This window comes from Mauremys reevesii, linkage group 12 (genome assembly GCF_016161935.1).
Source record: "Mauremys reevesii isolate NIE-2019 linkage group 12, ASM1616193v1, whole genome shotgun sequence".
NCBI classification, from domain to species: domain Eukaryota; kingdom Metazoa; phylum Chordata; order Testudines; family Geoemydidae; genus Mauremys; species Mauremys reevesii.
In genome coordinates this window covers 46,713,293-46,720,558 of record NC_052634.1, presented here as the reverse complement: position 1 = coordinate 46,720,558, position 7,266 = coordinate 46,713,293, and the positions used below count along the sequence as shown (strand labels likewise).

Below are 7,266 nucleotides of genomic sequence, written 5' to 3'. Positions count from 1 at the left end.
CTCCCTGGTATCTGAGGAGATGTTCAGCTTTGCCCTTGGTCAACTACAAGGCTAAAGGGAAAGGAGGTGGCGCCAGGTAGAAAGAGTGAAACACGACACATCATAGTTATGCCCATGGCGGCTGCAAAACCTTTTGATGTACTTCTTCTTACCAGCCGTGTATTGTTTTCTCTGAAGCCTAGGCCTTGACCAAGAAATTTGTACTTTGCTAAAATAATCGACTGCCCCTGGTGAAGGCAATGGACTTGACACCCACTGGAGTGTCCCTACACAGGTACAAGTACTAACAACAGTGGCTGCCTTTTAGCCATAGATTTTAAACAGGGCAATAAATTGAAACAAACCCCTGTTAGATCATTTCTCAGCCCGAGTCCTTCACCCACATTCCCTAGAGCATTGGACCACCATGTGGATGTTTCATTTCTGACCTCAGTTTCACACAGAGACAAAATTTCCTTTGCACAGATCCATGAACAGCAAAACCTCCCTGTGTCTCTGGTCTGAGCCAGGGCATTCGATGCCAGTGAACCTTTTTCTCCTGCAATGGCGACGGTCACACAGAGGGGTCATGGCACCTGCATCCCTGCCAGGGAAATATTGGCTCGGCTCTTTCTTTCTGCTGCTGTTGTTAGTCCATGAAACATCAGGGATGGAATGCAAGGCTGAGTTCACGCGCCAGCCCTCTGAAAAATTTCAGTGCCCCAGAGAAATCCTGCCCCCTGCTATTGGAACGATGTGCTGGAGATTTGACTAGGAAAGGGACTGTCTGAATTGTCAGAGTGGGGAATGAACAACAATCTACAGCAATGTCGTTCACACAAACACACTCTCATGCTGCTCCAGCCGGAAGGGAAATGGGCAGGAATTCTCGTTGTTCACCCAAGGACACACTTACACTGATGCGCAGCCGTGAGTGTGCTGGGGAAGCTGGTCTGAGCAAACAATTTGAAGTGACAATTCAGTGAGAACAAAATCATCATGCAGTGAAATGGATGCATGTCAAGTAGTTGTGGCCGAGTGGTTAAGGCGATGGACTAGAAATCCATTGGGGTCTCCCTGCGCAGGTTCAAATCCTGCCAACTACGCAAGCGCTGCTGTTGTTATTATTGCAGTCTTAGTGCCTGAGCATCCACAGTGCGAACTGGAGATAAATCTAGTTTCACTCTGTCTACACTTAAAATGCTGCTGTGGCACTGCTATAGCACTTTGGAGTAGACAGTGACTGGAGGGTTTTTCCCATCCCTGTAATAGCTGCAGGGACAGAACAATTCTTCCTTTTCTTTAGCACTATCTAACCCAGGCTTAGGTCACCTTAACTCTATGGGTGTGGGGAGGGTCACACCCTGAGAGACGTCGCTCTGCCAATTCAGTGCTCAGCGTACACCAGCCCTTAGATCCCTCTGGGTATTTCAATGCAGGCACTGACCTGTGAGAGGAAAACATCAGCTCACAAACACAGAGACTGAATTTCCCACATTTCATCTCGCTGCACTTTCCAGAAAGTCACAAAATTCAATTCATTCTTGCTAGGACAGAGAAAAAATAAGTGATACTAAGTTTTTGGCTTGATTAAATACAATTAAGTGTTTAATTAATATAGTAAAAATCTGTCCTGATTCCTCTAACTAACACCACAGCGTGAAATAGGAACAGAGACAAAGCTTGTCAGTGACGACTAATTTCACAAATGATCTTCCCATTATTAATTTCCACTTTGGAGGTCTGGGCATCTCCAGTGTCATTGCTCTGCGTTCACCTTCCCCTAGAATTGTTCTCGGACATTCGACTTCCTCTGCGGCATGGGGCTCGGGTCACTTGCTGGAGGATTCCCTGCACCTTGAGGTCTTTAAGCCACAATTTGAGGACTTCAATAACTCAGACATAGGTTAGGGGTTTGTTACAGGAGTGGGTGAGTGAGATTCTGTGGCCTGCATTGTGCAGGAGGTCAGACTAGATGATCATAATGGTCCCTTCTGACCTTAAGTCTATGAATCTAGTCCCAAATATGGAAAACTGCAGTTCAGCATGAGAATAGTGACCCCGTCTCCTTCCTGCACCTGCTCTACATTGCTCCACAGCAGCTTCTCCACCTGCAGAGTCACCCCAGCACTGCAGTGCAGCTCCAGGGTTCAGCAGGGCCCCTGGCAAGGACAGTGGGTGCAGCTAATAGCCCAGTGTGCCTGGACGTGAGGCAGCTGTAAAAAAGCAACACCACCCCCCAGAAGTACAGAGACTGAATTCCCCAACTTTAACATCATGACCCCCTGTAGAAAGCCACACGTGTCAGTTGTATTTTCACAGGGAGATGCACAAATCAAGTGACACCAATTTTAAGTTGAGTAAATAAAGTTGAGGAGATAGTTATTAACCTCACAAAAATATACTAAAGATCCCTCAACATAACACCTGAAGGTGAAATATGAACAGAGACAAACCTTGTCAGCAAAGGCTCATTTCCCAAATGATCCTCAAAATGTTACTAATTCCCACCCCTCCTCCACAGGAGCTCTGTGCAGTGTCACTGTTCTGCAGGCAGCTTCCCATTCAATGCTGTTGTGGGACATTCCCAGGCCTGGAAATGTACCAAGGACAGAATTTGAAGAGCAAACCTGGCTCCCCGCACCAGGCGGGATTTGAGTGTTTTGTCCCTGTCACTTAGTCTGTGTTAATAGTACAGATGCCATGGGCAGGACTCCAGGCTCTGCTTGAGGGATCCTGGCACAGGGGCTGGTGGGGGAGAAAGGATGGTAGATTCTGACCTGTGCTCTGGAGAGAAGCTAATAAGTGAAGGGGGCATTTCTGACTCCTCCCCTGTCTCAGTGTCCCAGGGCTGGAATTCTACATTCCACAGGGCCAAATGAGGGGGTGATGCCACTTGGTTAATGAAAACCAGTGCTCCAGGTGAGGCTTGAACTCACAACCTCAGCATAGCTCCTCTCAGCACTGCCCTATAAGTACTGTGCGCTAACCAATTGCGCCACTGGAGCACCTGTTAATTAAGATTTTCTGAGACCCCCTAGGCTGATAAAGCCAAGGAGTGACCCCCCCAAAACATTCTCAGTGGGGCTGAGAGCAGGTAGCAACAAGTGTTGTACTCAGTGGGGTGGATTCTTCTTAAGGGTTCCAGGCACCATTTGACCCTTTTGTTCTTCCCTGTGTAATAACAGAGCTGGTTCAGACTCAATGGAGAGTCTTGCTGCAGACCAACAGATCTGAAATCACTGATAACCAGCACTAAGCATTAGTCCTGCTTTGGGACAGTGTCTCTCATGCAACAAACTGCCCAGTCTGCACTAGCAGTGAGGCTCCATCACTAACAGCTGAAATCAGGGAGAGCTGTGTGACGTGCAGGGCCCCAGGGGTGCTTTAACAGGGGGGAAGAACACCCCAGGACTTTTAAAAATGGGAGGGCTCTGCCTTGCCACTTTGTAATGACCGTAAGGGCAAGTGAGGGTGGGGAGGGGACGGAGAGCAGTGAGCAAGAAGTGGGGTGGTCTGGGGGGAAGAGGCAGCATAGGAGCGGGTCCTTGGGGAGAAAGGGTGGGGCAGGGGCGTGGTGTTGAGTGGAAGGGGTGGGGCTACTGTTTGGGCTCCAGTGGCCGCTCCTTTTAGGGAGCCTGCCCCGCTCCTGGTGGGACCACAAGACGTCCCAGAGCAGAGAGGGTGGCCAGCAGAGCGGTGACAGGGTGGAATGGCAAGGGGCCGGCAATGTGGCCAGACAGCGGAGGGAGAAAGGGGCTTTCCCCCCGGGAGGTAAGAGGTGAACTCTGGGTTTTCACTGACCCAGGGCAGCAGCTGTGGGTGAGGTGCAGTGAAGGGAGGGGCACATCCAAAGAGCTTCTGGTGTCTGGATTTAGGAGCCCGAGGCAAAGGGCCACTGCCCAGCGCACTGTGGGGGGGTGTTTTGCTCATAGTGTTGTGTTATGATTGTGGTGTTTTCCCAAGTTAATACAAGGTGATTTTCCTCCTTTTTCTTAAAGTTTCTTTCCTGCACTCAGTGGTTGTGAGTGGGGAAAGTATCGCCTCTTAGAGGCACCCAGCGGCCAGAGTTAGTTTCCCCAGGTTACTGGGTGGGGGCTTAAGCAGATTGTGTGTTGTATTGTTGAAGAGGAGCCCCAAGCACCCAGATAGGGAATTGTAACTTCAACCTTCAGAGTAAGAGCCAGAGGTGCTGCCAGCTGAGCTAGCCAGGCCGCCTAAACGTATTAGCCCCTTTCACCGCAAGAGCAAAGACTGGGTACTTCTGTGCTTCTCAGCAGCTGGGAAAAAGCCTCTTGGGGGAAATATCTCCTGCCCCACCGCCAAAAGGAGCCCCTTGAGTGGGAACGGTCAGAGGCCCCACCTGCTTTCCAACCACCTTGTGATGCTGGCCGGCCGCAGAACGAATGCTGGTCTGTGGGTGGCCTTCAGTGGGGGTTCGGCATGGCAGGGAGCAGGCTGGCCGGTGTCTTTGTGGCTGTCTGCTGGCCACACATAGGCATGGTTCTCCCCTCCTCTTGCCCTGCTCTTGGTTGCTCTGTGGCTTTTAAGCCTTCCCTTGGAGCTGTCAGCACCAGCCGCCTCTGCTCCAGGTGTCCAGAGCAGGAAAGGTTTGTTGGGCTCCAGCCTGGGACTCTTCCTCCCTCCTGCCTAGCCCTGACTATGAAGCCTGGCCCTGGCCCTGCTTCCTTTAAATGCCATGTGGACAAGAGGAAGAGTGTGACAGCTGCAGGGACCAAAGTTGTGGGCATCAGGTGAAGCAGCGAGAAACAACCATATGGTCAAACCACAGGAATCTCTAGCCAGACTGTTAAGTTCTAGGACCCCAACCTATAGCCGCCCATTGAACCAGCTGGACCAAAGACCTATCTCCAGTGGGCATCAGTCACCCAGAGTGAGGGGAAAAAAACTCACTCTAGTTCACCCTGAGAGAAGGTAGCTAAACACATTGAGCTCTAGGGATGTGTAGCAAACCAACATATCTCCAGGAGGTCCCACTGAGATTTGAACTCAGATTACATGATTCAGAGTTCTGAGTGCTGCCCATTACACCATGGGACCTGCTGCTATTTCATTTTCTAGACCCCTGTGACTCTCAGCTGGCTGGTTTGCACTCTGCACTTATTGCTTCCCACCAGCGGCTTCCTCTCGCAGGACTTTCTCTCCTCCTCCAGCAACTATAGTCCTGCTCTACCGGATCCGTGGGTCCTGCCCTGAGACCCCACATCCCCCTGCTTTGTCTCCGTTCCCTGCAGGCTGCAAAAATGTCAGGGGAGGCTGCTCCTCCCTTCACTGGGTGCTCCCGCTCATATCAGCCAGCTGCAGCCTCATCTCCTGGAACTCGGCCAGCTGCCACTTGATCCAGTCATACAGTCACATGCTGACTGGCTCCCCAGCCTGGATGCTCTTGTGGAAATCCCACAGGTGACGCTGCAGGACGTGGCACCGTTGGTTTCTTTAATGTTGTGGTGTTTGCCCGACTGCCGGAACAAAGCTGCCAACTCCTCCCTCACCGACTCCCATCAATCCCCCTGGTTGCCATAGGACCCTCTGATGCTTTCCCATTCTGCCAACACCGCCAGGCCTCACCCCCGCTCCTTTATCTTGCAAGCTCTGGATGTTCATCTCCCAATATCCTCTGCCGTGGGTCAGGTAATTGCTCACATTGAGCACACGGTGAGAGCTGCGTGATCCGAACAGTCCATTGGTACCACCCTGCACTGGGCTGTCGACGTGCTCTCCTTCACGGAAATCCGGTCAATGCGACTCCGGCCTGTCCCCACAGAAAGGTGTATCCCCTCTGCGGCTGGTGTGAGCTCGGGTCAGAGGAATAGAGGTTACTGCCCGCTCTCCACTGGTTCCACTGTGGAGAAACACGTTCTCTAAGCCAACCTCACTACAGACCTGCACCAAGTAGTGCTCATCATAGAAGAGTTTCCTCTGATGGTTGGGAAAACAGGACCAGCAGTCCTCAGGCCGGTGCAACAATTGAAATCCCCCCTGACACCAAACACCGTGCGGTCCAGAGGAAGGGAGTCAGTTCCTTCATAGAACTTTCCTTTTACGCCTTAACTGGGGACCATACACACTAATATAGCCGTAACCAGTGCTGCAGAGCACAAAGCCCACCAGTAATGCTTTCCCTGGTGGGAGCTCCAGCATCTTCTGTACTCGCACCATGAATGTTAAGAACAAGACTCCAACCCCATCATTCTTCACTGGCCTGGAGGACCAGAGAGATGGGCCCTTCCACCAATCACCTTCTGCCCATCAAGCTACCCTAGAGTTGTTAATGTGCATTTCCTGAACACCCACCATGTCCAAGTGCAGCTGCTCCAAGTCAATGAACATCAAGCATCTCCTCCTGGGCCCCCAAATCCCTTCCACCTTCCACATGGCCACTTTCACAGATGCCCCTTCCAGGGCACTGCCCTCGCTCATCTACACAGAGGAGTTTTCATCCCCTATTCCAGCTCTGGGAGGAGAGTGGGTCTAGGGGGTAGAGTGGGGGAGGGATAGGGCAGGGAGCCAGGACTCCTGGGTTCTCCCCCAGCTCTGGGAGGGGAGTGGGGCTAGGGCGGTAGAGTGGGGGACGGCTGGGGGCCAGGACTCCTGGTTCTCCCCCAGCTCTGGGAGGGGAGTGGGGCTAGGGCGGTAGAGTGGGGGATGGCTGGGAGCCAGGACTCCTGGGTTCTCCCCCAGCCCTGGGAGGGGAGTGGGGCTAGGGCGGTAGAGTGGCGGACGCCTGGAAGCCAGGACTCCTGGGTTCTCTTTCAGCTCTGGGAGGGGAGTGGGGTTAGGGGGGGTAGAGTGGGGGAGGTGTGGGGGTGCCTGCTGCCCTCACGGCGACCAGCAGAGCCCCCCCCCTGCAGCTTGCCCCCCAACCACGCGCTTGGTGTGCTGGAGCCGCCCCTGGTTCCAGCCCCTCTGTCCAGGCAGCTCCCCCAGCCTGACACACACACACAGCCCCTGCACCCGCCCACCCCAGGGCTCCTCAGCCCAGAGGGGAGCCCCCCGGCTGAGTGGGGAATCAGAACCCCCCGAAATTACCCTGGGACCAGCATGATCTGCCTCTGCCCTGCCCTGCCCTGCTCCGCATGTATTCGGAGTGAGTCAGTTTCCCTGTCCCAATGTGTGTCCTGCCCTGTGTCTCTTCTCTTCCCCAGTTCCTTTCAAACCACCCCATTTCCCCTGCACCCCAGGCTGGGTCTCTGCCCACCCTCCTGCCCCTAGGGGTCTATGGGGCTGGATCCCTCCCCCCTTCTCCTCTCATTTCCTGCCTCTGGG

The 7,266-nt window shown here is 53.2% G+C and overlaps 2 non-coding genes across 2 annotated transcripts; one reads left to right on the top strand and one right to left on the bottom strand.

The window, feature by feature from the left end:
• The first annotated feature begins 1,003 nt into the window (after positions 1-1,003).
• On the top strand, positions 1,004-1,085 carry TRNAS-AGA. Its single transcript has one exon. It is a non-coding gene; the product is annotated as a tRNA-Ser (tRNA).
• Positions 1,086-2,893: 1,808 nt separating this feature from the next.
• Positions 2,894-2,987, bottom strand: TRNAI-UAU. The gene is made up of 2 exons: positions 2,950-2,987; positions 2,894-2,929 (listed from the first exon to the last, which is right to left on the bottom strand). It is a non-coding gene; the product is annotated as a tRNA-Ile (tRNA).
• Between the last annotated feature and the right edge of the window lie 4,279 nt (positions 2,988-7,266).